Genomic DNA, 17,648 nt, shown 5'->3' with positions numbered 1-17,648 from the left:
ATCAGCTTTTATCATACCCAGCCCCAACCCACTGTCTTCCCCAGTCATTAGAGTAGAATTCAAACCCTTCCCATGGCTTTCTGACCTCGGCAGACCCCTTCCCACCTCTGGGACCTCACTTCCCACCATTCCTCCCTTTGGTTTACGGCAAATCTTAACCACAGGCATGTTAGTTCAACAGGGTAAATCTTGGGCTTTTGTTCAATCATTAGGGGAAGAGAAATACAATCTCTTTCTTTCTCTGCTGTCACCCCCAGGACAAAGAAGCATGTGGCATCTTGTTAGTATGAGCAAAAGACAATACCTTCATAGAAAGGAACACAAAGCCAAGAGAATGAGAGAGAAATAGAGCCACATCCTGGTGCCTTGCTGAGCATCTGCATCAAACTGCACCTGAAGACCAACCTATTCTGGACCTTTCCATTTACTTGAACCAATAAAATCTCTTTATCTTTTAAGCCAAGAGGAGTATTTCCTGTTACTTTTGAGAAGCAGCCTCCTACATCACACAGACTTTTCATCTGTCCCATAAGCACTCCTGGGGGTCAGAATGCATCTAGTCCTTGGTTATCATCATCTGTCCAGATACTTCTCTGGCTTTATACTGGACAGAGGGAACTCTGGGGTCTGGCCCCCTTCCCAGGCACATGCACTCAGCTCCCCAAACCTGACTTAAGGTTCTGATGCATCCCTCTGCCTCACCTCTCCCTGCTCAAAATGTACACAGGGACTTGACTAGGGCAGGGGGCCCTACAGCTAAAGCCCATGTTTCCCTTATTGGCCTCTACCCAATCCTTGCTGGGCACACTGGGGTCTCCTCTCTGAGGAGCAGGGGACAGGCTCAGGGATAAGTCTTTCAGATCTTTTGTTTCACTTTGCCCTTGGCTTTCAAAATCTAACATCAAAAATGTAACTCTTGTTCTCTGCATTGAAAGATGATGATCCTCCAAATGGGGGAGGGCGACAGGACAATAGGAAATCAGGAGCACCCACGTCAACGAATGGCTGCCTCAGCTCCGAGTCTGCTGGCCGAGCTGCCCTCACAGGCAGCCGACTTCTTGGGTGGATACTTTGATAAGCTCTTCGACTGCAGTCGGAGGCAGGGAGACCCCCAAGGGCATGCTTGAGGAAGCAGGGGTGGTTTCCAGCTAAGCCCTTAGCTCACTTGGGAGGGGAGTGAGAGTCGAGAGTGAAAGCAGGATTGCTCAGAATAATCTAGAAGGTTTTACAGACCATAGAATAAAAGAGAAAGGAGAGGAAGGGAAGAGAAACTTTGAGGAAAGAAAAAAGAGGTTTCAAGGGGACTTTCATAGCATTTTGCTGAATCCTAACATCTATCACCCAGGACATGGCAGTGGCTTCCTCCCTGGTCCCTCACTGTGACCCCCACCAAGGCATTGTCCACTCCAGTGAAGGACTGAAGGGGTGACCTTCCTGAAATGCAAATCTGACAGTCTTCTCTCTGTCTAAAGCTTTCCGTGGCTCCTCATGGCCCTCTGAATGAAGCCACAAAGCCACAGGACCCTTCACAATGTGGCGCCTCAGTGCTTCTCACCTTTGACTTCACACTTGGCAAGCTGAGTTTCTGCCACCTGCTCCTGTCCCCAGCCCCTTCCTGTGCCATTCTCTTCCTCTCCCAGGCTTTCTAGATACTACCCACCAACATCCCTTCCTTCTCCTCCATCGTATTTATTTATTTATTTTTTTAATCTTCACAACCCCCAGAAAGGAGTAAGTCCTGATTTTAGAGAGGAGGAATCTAAGGCATTTCAGTCTCATGCTGAGGTCACGTTCCTAGACAGAGGACAGAATGGAGGTTGCCAGGGCCTGGAGGTGGGGGGCAACAGGGAGTTAGGGTTTAAGGGGCACAGAGATTTAGTTCTGCAAGATGAAAGGTGCTCTGGAGACACAACAGTGATCAAAATCACACAATAAAAATTAGAGCATTTATGAGAAAGAAGGTGTTAAGGCCACAAGGAAAACCTCTTTCGATTCTGCACTAATAAAAACAGTAACACAGTTTTACTTGCATTAAACAGTTAAGACATACATAAATCTTTGAGTAAATACGGCACCTCTCCTTGAAGAGAAGAAAGAAAGATCTAGAAAAGGCTAAGCTTTTGATCTCAAGATTTTTTTTTTTTACATTCTTTAAACCACAATTAAGACCCTCCCCCAAAAGCTGGGTTTGCATGGTTTGTATCTATTGACATTTCTCACATTCAAAATTAAAACTAGGAAATGTTTAGCAAACAAGAACCACCCAGAGCCCCTCCATCGGCTGCCGGAGGGGAAACATCAGCCACATGGCTTACAGCCTCTGGAAAACTCTGCCACTCACTCGTGAAGGAATGAAAGGGAAAAGGGAAACAGCTCTCACTTTATGGATCTCCTGGAATCTCCCGAGATCTCCCGTGCACCCCAGAACCCACTGGGAACAGCCCATCTGCTCTAGAATGCACAGTGGGGCCTAGAGGGGCGGGACAGCGGGGAGGAGGGGAAGGGGAGACCAGAGCATCCTAATGGGACATGCCCTGGGGACCCACAGGAAGGCCAATGGCTGCAGAGAGAAGAAGACCCAAGAAGTCCCTGTGCCTACCCAGCCCACGCCCAGGGTCTCCCGCAATTTGACAACTAGGCCCAAAGCTGCCCACGTTCCACCACTCCCTGGGACTCCAGCTTCTGGACCTCCTCCAGGACCCTGGACAGTAGCAAGTCTTTCTAGATTATTCCTGAATTTGGAAAAAGCGATTGTTTGGGGTTTGCTATCTGCCAAGGCTGGGAAATCGCAGCCTGCCCCAGGATGCTTCCGCAGATCCTACACGAGCGCAGCCAGTTTTTAATAAGGCTTATTTAAAAACAAAAACAAATCGGCTTATTTTCAGTGGGAAATGAGTTGTGGTCGGCCCTAATCCCCGCGGTCAGTCAGCTCTCGGCCAGAACGCCAGCCGTCCGGGGTCCCCGCAGACCGCAGCAGCGAAGGTGACGCCCCCTTCCTAATGACAGAAGCAGAAATCCAGTAATGCATTCAGCGAAGTGAAAACTTAATCCCAAATATGATTTTTACTCATATGAGGAAAGTTAACCCACAGAAGATTCAATTGGACAAACACTGTCTCCAAATAGAGGTCATTCATTTACTTAAGGGTGACTTTGCTTTGTCACAGGACCTTCCCACCAAGACCAGGTCAGGGTTCTTTGTGGGTTCTAGTCCTCAGATTTGCTGTCCGTCCTGCAAGGAAGCCCGAGGGAGCAGGGACTGGCAGGGTGCTCCCACCAATGCCTCAGAAAATAGGCATTTATAGGTGAGGCAGGTCGTGGGCACAGGGGCACAAAAGACAGGCCCCTTTGGAAGCCACAGGACACTGGAGGAGCCTTGTATGCAGGAGTCCTGGGCCTCTAGGAGAAGCGGTGAGAAGGTTGTGAGCCTGAAAGAAGGGCCCTAGACTGCCCTGCAGGGTACAGGACCAGCAAGTTCTCCAGAGAAGCAGAATCAACAGGATGGCCACAGACAGACAAGGGATCCGTTATAAGGAATTGGCTCACACAGTTATGGAGGGAAAGAATTCCCACTATCTGCAGGAAGAGTGGGAAAACTGGAGAACCAGGAGAGTCATTGTCTCAGTTTAAGACAAAATGCAAGAACAAACCGGTGTTCCAGCTTGAAGGCCGTCGGGCAGGAGTCCCCCCTTACACAGGGAAGGCCTTGTACTACGGAGGCCTTCGACTGATGGGGCAAAGCCCACCCACATAGGTGTGGTAGCTCAATGTTACAGTTCAAATATTAATCTCCTTTAGCACACAGAATAATGTAACCCAGTATTTGGGCACCCCAAGCCCAGTAAAGTGAAAAATGAAGCATTGCAGGCATCTGAAGAAAACGGAAGGCAAAGATCCACTCCAAATCTGGAGGGGAAGAGTTGGGCCCATTTGAAACCAGGGAGAGCTAAAAACTGGGTGCCCCAATTAGGCTGGGGTTGGTGTTCAGGGCATGGGGCCTTCCTCTGTGAGTCCTTCCTGGGGACAATGACTTGAAGTCTCTCTTGAATTCTGCAGGGCCTTGACCAATGGCAGGCCAGACATTCAGCCAATAGTCACTCCTAGTCCTGAGACCAAATCTGGCCTACCTCCATCTGTGGGGCCTCTCCAAACCAGGCCGGGAATTCTGTCATGGTGCCACCGTCAACTCCACTTCTGTGGCTTTCCTGACCAAGGTTGAGTCTCTCAACAACCAACAGGAGTAAAGAACTTTTGCCCAGGAAAAAAAGCAAGGACGGGGAATTCAGAAAGTGGCTCCAGACCCCGTACCAGGCAACCTGTGCAGGGATCACCTCTGCCAGCAGATGACACCACCCATGGGGTCACAGGGCCTCCTCTAGCCAATCACAGTAAATGAGGATATCACAATCCACACAACCGAGGGCCTCTGAAAAGCTGGCCAGAGCTTTCCCCTCCTGATTCATTTGATGCATTAATGACAGTAACTGGGGGCAGCCGCAGGATGGCAACCCTCTTCTTTCCCATTTACAAACAAAAAAAGTGAAGCGTGTGGAAGGAGGCTGCATTGCCCGGGTGAGCAGCGACTGTGCGGTAGACCCAGGACCCAAGCAGCTCTTCTGGAATTAACCACTCCACTACCCCACCTCCTGCCAAGAGCAGATTCCTTACATGGGGTCCCCCAGGCTTGGCCTACACTCTGGGCACCCAGGGAGCTGGCCTGAGTGGGGGGGAAGAAGACACCCAGGTCTAAGAAAGAGCCTCGCAGCCTCCAGCCTGGGCCTCCCTGGCCCCCGTCTTCCTCCTGCCTTGGGCACAGGGTTTTCTGGGAAGGGATGCAGAGAAGGGAAAGCAGGTGGCCACCTACAGTGGAGGCCATGAGGCAGGGGCAGAGGTGCCCTCCCTGCAGGAGGGTGGGAGGCTGCCTCCAGCCGTGGTCCTTTAGCCTCCTGTGCCCCTCTGGGCTCTTGCATGTGTAAATCCCCTGATGACAGGGGCTCTGTCTCCTCCCACCCTGCAGCAGACAGCCCATCACCCCAGCAGACCCCCAGCCAAACTGCCCTCTTGAGCCAGCCTTGGGCTTTTCTTTTACCCTGAGGGAAAGGGCTGAGTCGGCCTTCCAGTCCAGAACAAGCCGTGCATTTTAATTCTGGATTTAATTCCATGTGTCACTCCCAGTCTGAATCTGGGGCCATCGAGAGACAGATAAGCAGCCCTGACACTCAGCCACTAACTAGTCTTCGGAAAAGGCAAAGTAAATTGCACCTACCGGAGCCAGCCCTGGTAGAACTCTCCGCAGGGCTCAGGTGGGGCTTTCAGGCCAGGACCCCTCTGGGCCGCTTCACCATCTTGGGGGGAACACTCTGCCCAGCTAGCAGCAGCGCTCGGCAATGGGATAGGGAGGCAGCAAGGGATGAAGAACACGGAGGACACCAATGAGACCCATGGCCACTGCTTCCTGGCCTGTGAAGTCACGGAGTCACGTGCTTCCTGGTTTTTCTCCTCATGGTCTTGGTGGGCCCCAGCATACACACACCAGGACAGCAAAGAACAGGCTTGTGTCAGTCAGGATCTCCAGAGAGACAGAGCTGAGATATATATATATATATATATATATATATATGACTCCTAATTATGAAGGACAAGAAGCCCCAGTCTGCAGGCAGCAGGCTGGAGCCAGGAGATCCAGCAGCCCCGAGTCTAAAAGCCTTGAGACCCAGCAGAGCCAGTGTTGCAGTTCAAGTCTGAAGGCAGAAAAACAAACGAACGAAAAAATGTGTCCCAAGTGCAGGCGAGAAGGCAGGTGGAGTGTCTCTCACTCTCAGGAAGGGCAGCCTTTGTAGTGTCCCCAGGCTTTCCAGGGAGTGGAGGAGGTCCCATCCACACAGGGAGGACAATCTGCTTCCCCGGGCTGCTGGTTTATTTGTTAAGCTCATGGAAACACCTGGTATAACATTAGAGCAAATATCTGGGCACCCCATGGCCCAGTCAAGTTCACCCTTAAAATTAGCCATTACAGGGCTCAAGGTAGATAAAGAGGGGACACATAGCATAAAAATACCAAGTGCTACCCAAGAAAAGGCCCCCTTCAGGCCAGACAAATGCCTGACTGTCCTGCAGGTGCCCCAGCCTGAGCAAGGCCAGGGAAGGTGCAATACACTAGGTGCAAGAAGCAGAAGAGGAGACGCCCTGGGGAGGGCTTCCCGAGGGGGAGGCTCAGACGAGGGCAGGGGATTGTGAACTTAGATCTGGGCTGTCACTAATTGATTAATTGACATAAGAAATACAAAAAGCATTCTCTGCTCTTCTTTAAGTAAGTAAAATGATGTGAGCCGAAATTGCTTCTTGGAGATCAACATCACAGCATAAACGATTCACCGAATCCATGTCATAGTACTAACTCTGTCATGGGGCTGTCACTCAGTGGGACATACTGCCAAGGCCTCACGGGTGAATTTTTTTCCTTCGTTCTGCCTGCCACCAGCTGGGAGCTCCCTGTTGGAGCCATACTTGGCTACAGAGATGCTTCACACTCTTCCTCACAGTGACGGCCACTAGGTCCCTGGCACCTGGTGCTATGATGAAGATATGGCTACCAGTCTTCCTGGCCACAAATCATGCCTGGAAAAACACCTGCCCACTACATGCTCCAGACACAGAGGCCTCTAGTGCAGTGGCCACCTGCCCTGCCACCTCTGGTGTCATCCCCACTAAAGCCAGCTGCCCTGCTATGGTGGGCAGGCATGGAATTTCCCCTTACCACCCCTGTCCACTCTGTGTCCAGGTCCTCTCTAGCTCCACTCTCAGCCCTGATGACCTCCTCCTCTGCTGTGGACAATGTCATTGGGTGGTTGGGAACTGGATGACTAGACTCTCACCATCTGGGATGAGAGGATTTCAATATCTGAATCACAATGAGGCCTTGGCAGTATGTCCCCACTGAGTGGAAAGCCTGGGTCAGAGGAACCAAGGAACACAAGGAAAGGGTGGAAATAGAGGAGTTTGACGCTGAGGACTTTCCCACCAGCTGAGTGGGGCTGTCCCAGGAGCCCAGGAAAAACGTTCACTGAGGAGCTCTGGGCTGGAAAGAGAAGCTGCAAGTCCAGGTGTGCTTTGAACATCTGGATGCCATTCTTAAGTGCCCAATGGCAAGAGTGTAGGGTGCAGCACTGAGCACGTATTCCAAGAGGAAGGGGTGGGGGTTGGAGGGAGAGAATAGATAGATAATAGATAGACAGATGATAGATAGATACCTTGTCATACCAAGACCCATGGAAGGCATTCCATGTCAGTTTCCTTTACATTGTTTTATTAAAAAAAAAAAAAAAACCTGTTACCTCACTTGAGACTCATAAATTTTAGTGGCGTTGAATGACCATTCATTTGTCAAACAGGCACTGAACAGACATTGTACCAGCTCTGAGTAGTAGCTCACCTGAAAGACATGGGCTATGCCACGAAGCTTAAGCAAGGCTGGCATCAAAGAAATGTCCACAGATCAGTAAATGATCAAACATCACCATAAAATACAAAGGAAAGGCCAGGGGGTGCGGTGAGGCACAATAACAGGGGTTCCTAAAATAGAGGGCTTAAGGAACGCTTCCTTCTGGGATCTCAAGGTCACCCAGCCAGTAGGAACCCAAAGTCTTGCTCTCCCCACCATGCCCCAGCACCTAGTTACTAAGCAAATGGGAGCAAGGACTAATTGATTTCTCCTCCGTTGTTCAGTCTGCATGGCTTAGACATTCCTTGGCCACCAGAGCTCAGGTTTCCCACCCATGAGAAGATGGTGACGGAAAGTCTAAAAAATGTTGAGTGGTAGCAAGACCCCTGAGACCCAGGTTCCATTCTCAAACCCAAGCACAAGACTCAAACAAACTTATTTTGTATAAATGCTTATACAAACTGTAGGGAGTCAGGCCAGAGTCACAGCTGCCATGTGGGAGCTGATTGAGCACTGCCCTCTCTGGCTGATTACATTATTCACCCTGATCCTCCAGCATCAGGGGCCTGCCTATGGCAGAGTGCACCCCCATCCCTGTCATTGGATGTAGTCATGTGACTTGTTCCAGCCATGGAGATGTTAGTCCCAAAATAAAATACAAAAGGACCAGGGTTGTGGCTTAGTAAGAGCCCCTGCATTTAATCCCCAGTACCAAAAAATAAACTCCCCCAGGCAGCTGAGCTCACTTTGCCTGGGCCCACTGTGAGATTCATAGAATAGGCATGAGTCGGCCAGATGTACAGCTTGAAACACACTGGACCCAGCCATGCCCAGCCACATCAGCTGGTCTCAGCCAACCCTGAGAAATATTAGAAAAAAGCACTCATTTGTGAATGCCACTAAGAGGTGATGGCGGATTGTTACACAGCCATAGCTGACTGATACAGTTTTAAACCTTATGTCTCTATGAGGTGAGCATTATTCCCTACCATTTTACAGACGAAGAATCTGGAATTGAGGGTTACATATTGGCCTGTGTGGCAAAATTAGTAAGTGGCATAGTTGGGATTTAAATTTATGATTGGGGCAGGGGTTAAAGTTCAAAATGCAGATATTTGTGTCGTTCCAGCAAAACCCTGCAATGACACACACTTGTGATACAAATGGGGGCGTGACATAAGTGACCACTGACCTCTGGAGCCTGGAGCTGCCCAGAAGCACAGACTCCCCTGCTCATCCCGTAAACTTCTCAGGGGTGCCCCTCACCTGTCATGCGTGCGGATTTTCAATCCCATTTAAGAGCATCACTGTGGATCTTACTGTGTTATAATTAGCTAGAGGTCAAGACTAGTTTTTAGAATAAGACACCAGTATATTGAAGAAGAAGGGGGAAAAGGGAAATGAAGGAAATGGACCGTGTTTGAGATATGAAAGGGCCAAGGAGAGAAAGAAGGAGAAAATGATTATTCTTTCCCTCAGGGCCCGAGTCCTCCAGCAGGAGGTCAGTGAAGAGGCTCTTGCATTTAATCAGGCAAATGACAGTGGCGACTTAGTGCAGGGTGAGGGTCAAGCGGGGACCTGGAGAAGAGAAGCACCCGCCGTGATGGAGCACTGAAGCCACAGGGCAAAGGAGCCGGGCGAGCTCAGCGCAGCTCCAGGCTGGAGCCAGCTCCCAGTTACCATCATGGCTGCCTGTCTTCTCCACCTGGTCGTGGGGCCCTAAGTGTCTGCCGCACGACCAGCTCGCTAGCTTCATACTAGAGGTCCTAAGCATAGAAGTTAACTAGTGAGATCAAAATAAACACACATAAACTCAATTGACCTCTTTCTTGACCAGGTCAGAGATGGCCCTCCCTGGCTCCTGCCTCCAGCCACCTGGTAGGGTAGCGAGGTTTACACAAGAGACTAGCAGGAGAGAGGAAGGGCACGCCAGAGAGTGGCCTTTTATTGGGGAACAAGAAATTCAGGGGAAAATTCCATCCAATGAAAGTCGAGGGGGACAGCATCCCAAGGTCAGGGTCAGTGATTGGTCTCAGGGTCAATGGTCAGTCACACCCCCACACGGACGGGCTCTCGCACCTAAAAAGGGTGGGGATAGGTTCTGACACAGCTTGGCCAGAACGCCTCACACCCAGTCAGGGAGGTGCCCAATCACGTGCGAGAACGGCTTCCCACATCCCTGTCATTGGATGTAGTCATGTGACTTGTTCCAGCCACGGAGATGTTAGTCCCAAAATAAAATACAAAAGGACCAGGGTTGTGGCTTAGTAAGAGCCCCTGTGTTTAATCCCCAGTACCAACAAAGGGCCACCCAGCAGGAAGAAGGTTCCATGTCCTTGCAGCCTCAGGCAGCCAGGCTGGCCTCCCACGAGGTGGGCTCCTCATTCCCAGGGCTCTGGGCATCCAGCTGGGCAGAGGAGCTTTGTCACTGCATCTGGGCCTCTGCAGCCGAGTACTCAGATGAAGGACTCGGTGCTGTTCTCAGGGTCATGGCTAGAGATTCAGGAAGACCTGGTTTTCAAGGAGGCTGCAAGGAGGTGGGAGCATCCATAAGAACAGGAATCTGAGGTTGAACTGCAGTGGGCCGGCTTAGGCTTCCATCTCTGCTTACCTGAAAGCCAGAAGGGAGTCAGATCCACCTGCCAGAAGAGGTGCCGTCCATCATGTTCAGGTTCCCAAGGAAGGTCTAGGGGACGGGATCAGATACCCCTGGCCTGTGTCAGGCTGTCTCAGGGACAACCAGTTGAGCGAAACAAAGGACAACTGTGTGGTCCACCAAAACACACCCGGCCACAGCCCTGCTGCCTCCCATATGCCCAGACTTGGCTCTGGAGGCCAGTTCTGCTGAGGCGGGGCCTGCCTTTCCCAGCTGAAGCATTTGGGTCGCGGCTTTGCTATGTGTTTTTTCTGGGCAGGCCAACTTCAGCAGTGACTAAGCATGGGGGTCATAAACTTGGTAATAAACCTGTCAGTGAGGCTGTGGGCTGGCCAGGAGGCGGACTCTGCTCCTCTTGCAGCTGGGCAGGACCTCTTGCTCCCAGCTCCTGGGGGCACCCAAGCGGCCCTACCTGAAATGTGCTACAATCGACAGGGCTCCCAGGGTCCTTTCTGATAGGCCCTGAGCTGCCCTGCTCTGGGAGAAGGACCAAGGTCAGCATGGCCAATGACCTTATCTCGGCCATTCTTGGAAGCCTTTCTGAACCTCTCAGCTAGGAACCCTGGGAGTTTCTGAAGTGGCTTTTCCCTCTGGGGATCTGCTTTCTGTGGATGGTTTTCACACAGTGGCCGTGAGACAGCCAGAATCTGGCTATCTCAGCTCAGCCATTGGCTTCGGCAGGAAGCCTCGATTTTTTTTCAGCTATGAAATGGGAAAGATGACACTGGCCCTGCTGTCCCCACAGGAATGTGGCAAGCTCAAGTGGAATACAGTGTTCAGAGGATTTACAAAAGTGCAAAGTGTCACATAACAGTGAAGACCAGCAAGGCTTGAGCTCAACTCAAAGAACTCTACCAAGTGCTGGCCTCATGCCAGGCAGCATCTGGGCACCAGAGACACAGAGACGAGTGGGAGAGACACTCTCCCGCCCTCTTGGAGCTCAGCGCTCTGCCGGCTGCTTGGAGGAGACAACAGCCAGTACCAACACCACAGTGACTAGAACAGCTTCCCTCCCTGAGTGCTTCCTGTGACCCAGGCTTGAGCTAAGTATTCACATACATTGAGTCCTTAAACAACTCTGCCAGGTGGGCATGGCTCCACCAGACCTTATGTGCAATGGTCTCAGTTTTGCAGATGAGGAAACCAAGACTCTGTGGGATGAAGTCATTTACCCGTAGGGTCAAGTAGGACATCTGATTTCAAAACCAAGTGTTCTTCTCCACCCACACCTTGAAATGTTTTTTATAATTTTTTTAAATTTAGTTTTATTAGTTATACATGACATTAGAATGCACTTTGTTATACTATATATAATGGAGTATGATTTCTCATTCTTCTGGTTGTGCATGATATAGAATCCCACTGATCGTATAGTCATATATGTACATAGGGTAATAATGTCTGATATTCAATCTACTATCCTTCCTAACCCCAAAACCCCTCCCCTCTATTCACTCTGCTCTACCCAATCCAAAGTAGCTCTATTCTTTCCTAGCTCACCACCCCGCCATTATGAACTAGCATCCGCATATCAGAGAAAACATTTCGGCTTTTGGTTTTCTGGGATTGGCTTATTTCACTTAGTATGATATTCTCCAGCTCCATTCATTTTACCAGCAAATGCCATAATTTCATTTTGCTTTAAGGCTGGGTAATATTCTATTGTGTATCTATTGCATTTTCTTTATCCATTCATCTGTTGAAGGACACCTAAGTTGATGCCATAGTTTAGCTACTGTGAATTGAGCTGCTGTAAACATGGATAAGGCTGTGTCACTGTAATTCGAAATGTTTTAATGTCTCCCTTTACAGCCTTCAGCAGCAGAACTCAGAGCTCCATGCTTCACTGTATCTGTAGGTAAGGAGACATGCGCATGTGTTGTCTCTGTCTTGTCCCTGGCCATACCACACCATCAGTCGTAGGTGGCAAACCCTCCCTGGGCCTTCTCCCAGCTCTCCCCAGGCCGTGTGTAAACTGGGACAAGGCATGACCCGCTCTGCCCTTCAGCTCATCTATGAAACAAAGGACATGGGTGAGATGGTCCTGCAGGTCCTCCCTGCTCAAACCCCTGGGATATAGTCAGCGAAGCCTGTGTCTCCACTTGGATGAGGAGCCAGGGAGTTGCAGAACTGTTTCAGCTCAGCTGTGGGAACTTGGTAAAATCAGTAACCTATCTGGCCTCTATTTCTCCATCTGTGAACTGGGAGCAAAATGTATTGGTCTTCCACTCCAGAGGCTTGGAGGAAGGATCAAACAAAACAGAGGCCCTGAAAGAGTTTTGAAACTGCTCTAATATCGTGGGTGGGTGTTACTACTCCTAATTATCACTGAGGGGGAAAGGAGGCCCCAGAAAGTGACCAGAGGGGAAGGAGCAAGCCCACCCGGGAACCTTGGCATCCCCTAAGCCATGCGTGAGGAGGCTCAACTTCCCTCTGCCGAACATCAGCACCTGTGGGCAGGTGTTTCTGTTGCCTGGTGAGATATTTTGATTACTCCATGGAGAACAGTCACAGGACACTCCACCAGACCTTATGTGCAATGGTCTGAAGTCAAATAAAAGCAAATCCTAATCATTGAAACTTTGTTTTTTTAGTTAAAATAAGCCAAAAGAGTTTATGGGGGGTGTTGAGGTTAAGAACATGAGTCAGACACACAGGCTCCAATCCATCTCAGTTGTTACTAGTCAACATGACCTTGGACATCAAACCTTTCTGGCCTCAGTGTACCCATGTGAAAAGCAAGAGTAAAACCGCTGATCTCAGAGGGTACCATGAGCACTTAATGAGGTTGTGCTTCTGCCAGTCAACAGGAGCTCTGTGGTGAGGGTGGACGCAGGCAGAGGCCCACATGAGGGCAGCAGACCAGACCCTGAGCAGGCCGTGGGGATGTAGGAGGTGGGCCAGGCAGCCACGGGGCAGCAAGAAGGGCAGGCCCTAGATGCAGGGCTGGCTTGGGAGATGCAGATGGACGGGCAAAAAGGATGGGAGTCTCTCTGGTTCCAGGAGAACCTTCAGGCCACCAAGGGCCCTTCTCTGTGGGCAAGGCCTTCGCCCCATGGTCATACTGCTCTTCCTGGTCTCCTCCCTTCCGCCTCCTCCTCTCCCTCTCCTCTTCCTCTGCCCCGCTGCTTCCTCCCTCTTCTCTCCAAGCTCCTGGACCCAGGGATAACTCCATCTGAGGCCCCCCTCAGCTGTGCCAAGCCAGGCTGCCTGTGCCGTGGAGGGAAGGGCAGCCACCCTGTGGGTGGGGGAGGGCTGGGCCCAGCTGCTGGTGGACACACAGACCCTCTTAAAGAAGAGCCTCCCTCTGGGTGGTTCTGCTGGCATGAATTTTCCTGAAACCGTGACCACTTCCGGTTCCTGGGAGGCTGTTGGGGAGAGAGTTGCCACCAGGGAGAAAAAGGGAGTTTCAGAAGGAAAGCCCCCAACCCAGAGAGAGGCAAGGGGGAGGGGAACTGGCTTGGTGGCCTCCACTTCCTGCAGCGGTGGCTGGGGATGCCTGCAGGGCTGTGGACACCCAGAGGGCGGCCAGGCCTGAGCCCTGAGTCAGGATCTGGGGCAGCTCAGGGACTGGGGGTGTTTAACATGGTCACTGGCCTGGGCCTAGACAAGGACAGAAACCTAGATTTAAAAAAAAGATCTCATTTCATGATTTTTCACCCATAATTACTTTGGTCTCCTTTCTTCTCCATAGACCTGAAACAATGGCAGCAGAGAAAGGGTGGTGACACTTGTTGCCTTTCTCCACCCAGCACTGGGGCAGGGCTGGGGTCAAGGGGAGGCCTGTGGCCCCTTCCATCTCATTTGCATACAATGAGCCCATAAATCAATCCCCACCTTCTCCTTCCTGCCTGCCTGGCTCTGCCCCTCGCCTGGCCTGAGCTCACCAGGAAGACCTTGGGGTGAGGCCTGGGAGCCTCGACTTGGCCTGCCTGGAGGTGACCCTGGTCCTGTCAGCATCTCACTTGTCCTGCTCGGGGCAACCTGTTTCCTCACACAAGTGAGTCACATTGCTTTCCAGTTGGCACCAGGAAGTGGAGACCATGGCATGAGCTGCTGGGAGGACAGAGAAGAGGGCTCCGGGGAGATGCTCCCACAGAGACTCTGGAGCAGACCCTGCAGAAGCTGATGGGCCCAATGAGGGTCTGCAGGCTCAAGAACGAGATACGCCCTTTCCTCGTCAGCTCGAGGAAACATCTCACAGCCCTGCATTGAAGGACTCAGTGCTCCCATGTGACCAAGCAGCTGAGGGTTGGTACTTTTGCTCAATTCAGACAGAAATCACTAACAGACCCAGTGCAGCTCCCTTAGGGTTAGCAGCTCTGAGCTCTGAGGATCAGCGACTCTCAGGTCTTGGTGTTGGCAGCTCTCCTGTCAGTCAGAAGCTCTCTAGAACCCGTCCAGCAGCCAGAGCTAGCAGCTCTCAGAAGAGGCCTTACTAGGACTCTGCTGCAGCCTAAGGGGAAGCAGCACCCCGAGGGACCTGGGAAGGGTGTGTGGAAGCTGCATAGGCAAAATGTCAGGCCCACACATGTGCGATCTCTGCCAACCAACTGCAGCCTCTCTGCTTAGTCATGGGTCAGAGAGGGGCCCTTGCTGATCAGACTGGGACCAGCTGAAGGGCTGAAGAGAGGTGGGGTCACCAGAGAGGCTGCAGGACAAAGTCATTTGGGCCTGACCCACCACCAAAGCTGCCAAAGCCTAAGCAAACTCCTCCAAGCTGCCGGCTGTCAGACACAGAAGGCAGAAATAAAGAGTCTCTTGGGAGCATCGGGTGCTTCTCTTCTGCCTCCCTGTTGGGGCACAGAGGTGGCAGTGGGCATCCTGCTTGGGAACCTTTTGGGTGGGAGCCGCATTTTAAGCCTTGGAGGATGCTCTGGGGGAGGGAGCAGCGCCAGCAAAGCCGTGGAGCCCAGCACACAGTCATGGAGCCACAGGTGTCTGGGGCACTGGAGCAGGGTCACACAGAGTACTTGGGGTTATTTTATTTTGAGACATCTTGCTAATTTGCTCAGGCTGGTCTTGAGCTGCCTCAGTCTCCCAAGTAGCTGAGGTTACAGGTGTGCACCACCATGGCTGGCCAGGAATCAACATTTTTAAGGGGCCCAGGTGGGCAGAGCAAGCTGAAATTTGGCCCACACATATGTGGAGACAGAGGAGCTATGTGCCCTGCTCTCATTTTCTCCTTTCCCACGTGACTTCAGCTAGTGACAACATCAAGGCCTCTTCTGGATGGTTCTATTTTGCCTAACTGCTGGGAGCTGCTAGCTCTGGCTGCTGGAATGGAAGCACCATGATGGAACAGAAATCTTAACTGTGCTCTGCTGTCACTCATAAGAGTCCCTGCCTCTACCTGCAGGAGAAGGAAGGGGTGTGGGGGAGGCCCCTTCTCTGCCCCACCCCTCCTTGTTCTTTTATACTAAATAGAAACTTAATTCTGTTCAGGAATCAGGTGGCCAGGGGTTCCACAGCAGGCTGGGTCCCAGTCCTAACCCAGCCCCAAGGTGGAATCTGAAGTGGTCTAACTTGGGGCTTTTCAACCCTGGATGCATATTAGCACTGTCTTGGGATGGGGGGACTTTATACCCACTAATAGATCCTATCTGAAATCAGATGAAACAGGTCATCTGGGGCTGGGATCCAGGCACAGACACGGTCTTTAAACTTCCCAGATGGTTCTGCAGTACAGCCATAGTTAGCCAACAAACCAATCATGATAGTAATCCCATTCTCCTTGCCAGTGAGTGACTAAAGGACAGACACAGACATAGTAATGGCTTCAAAAGAGACATAAAAGGAAGTGTGGTCCATATTCTTCAAAGGGGACATGAGGAAGAGCTATGCCTTCTTCCAACTTTCTGGCCTATGGACATTGCTGTGTGAGGTTGATGGAGCTGTCTTGTGACCATGAGGGACCAGCTTTCAAAGACAGCAGAGCAAAAATACGGCAAGAACCTGGGTCTCGCACTTGTCGGTGAAGTCTTGCATTCGATGTTGAAGTGCTAAGCTATCCAACCCTGCAGCTCCCTCTGGTTATGGGAGATAATAAACACTCTTTATTGATTAAATCACTGGTTCGGCTTTTTGGTTGCTTTATTGTTTCACTAGCCCAAAGTTTTAGGTGATTTAGGAAGACAGGGAATTCTAGAGACTGTCTATTGGTTCCGATTTCCCTAAAAAGGGTATCCTTGGGATCCTTTAGGGACAAATAGCCACATTTCCCTTTCCATAGCATCTGAGCTGCAACTGGTGTCTTTGGGACTCCAGCAGGGTGGACGCCATAATGATTAAGCCCAGGGGCTCATATACCATGGAGATCATGGGTCTGATCTCCAACTTTTTGGTAAAGGCAGCTTCACAGTAAAATAAAATGCCTTTCTATGTTTATGATTGGAAATCAAGAAAAACCCTCTGGCAGGTGCTGCCTCACTCATGTTTTAAGCCATGTGGTCTCCATGGCTCTCCCAGGAACCATGGAGTGTGACACAACCTCCCGCAGCACAGCAGGGACAGTGGTCCATTGTACAGCCAAGTGGGGTGGCCACATGCACCACTCCAAGCCTCGAACACTCAAAGGTGCAGGAAGGAAGGTGACATTGGGAGGTACCTGTAGTCTCTGCCAGGACACCATCTTAACTGACTTAACCCTTAAACTGCTGAAGATGCCACTTGAATTTTTTTTTAAAGAACCTTTCTAAATATTAAATACACTTTAATAAAGTGCATGCAAATGACAAGGCTGGACTGATTATCACAGTGAATGAAGACATAGAAAGCTACTGACACCCCAGGAAGAAAGGCTTCCTTGTGCAAATAAACAAACAAAAAACTATAAAATAAAATTCCACGTCAGTATCTGATTCCATGTTGGTTCGTGGCAACTTAGGTTGCGTGACTCCTTGGCCTTAGAGATATTTATTCCCACTTTCTCCCTTTGCTGAGTCTTTCTCCTGATGAGTGAGCTGACACTGAAATCGAACATCCCTCGAGATAAATCCTGACCAATGAGAGGCTTTGTCCACAGTTTAGTTATGAGCCACACTGTGCAGAGTGATGGCATTAACTGTGCGTCTATTATGTGTCAGTTATCGTCCTGAGGATGCTGCTTTTGAGAACAGGAGCAGTGTTCCTGCCGTTGCCCCTGCTGTCCCCATTCCTGCATCTGCCCCTGATTGAGGCTGTGCCATGTCACCTGAACTGGAAGCCACTTGAGCCAGCTCTGCCTTCATTTTCTCATCTGCAAACTGGGGATGATATGGTGACACTTCAGAGAAGAAATGTGACCAGAGCAGACTGCACACTAGGAAGTGTACTAAAAGCTGTTGCCTCCTTCCCGCAGGAGACCACATTTCCGACCAGGCTCTCCCTGCACGGCCAGCCCTCAGCAGTTTCCTTCTGCACACAACTCTTGGCTCCAAGCCGTGGAGGCAGGAGCCCCTGCCCGCATCCCAGCGCTGAGGCCAGAGCGAGCGCTACAGAAGCCTTCTGCTGACGGAGCCCAGGTCCCACTGGAGCTGAGCAGAGACCTCTGCCTCGGGTTGCCACGACCCT

General features: G+C 51.0%; 1 long non-coding RNA gene across 1 annotated transcript; it reads left to right on the top strand.

Annotated features, from left to right (window-relative positions):
• Positions 1–11,778: 11,778 nt before the first annotated feature.
• LOC125612710 lies at positions 11,779–16,165 on the top strand. The gene is made up of 2 exons (XR_007343177.1): positions 11,779–11,955; positions 13,792–16,165. It is a non-coding gene; the product is annotated as an uncharacterized LOC125612710 (long non-coding RNA).
• Positions 16,166–17,648: the final 1,483 nt, after the last annotated feature.

Source organism: Marmota marmota, unplaced genomic scaffold (genome assembly GCF_001458135.2).
Source record: "Marmota marmota marmota unplaced genomic scaffold, marMar, whole genome shotgun sequence".
Lineage (NCBI taxonomy): Eukaryota > Metazoa > Chordata > Mammalia > Rodentia > Sciuridae > Marmota > Marmota marmota.
The sequence above is the reverse complement of the archived record's forward strand: the minus strand, read 5'-3'. Positions and strand labels throughout refer to the sequence as shown.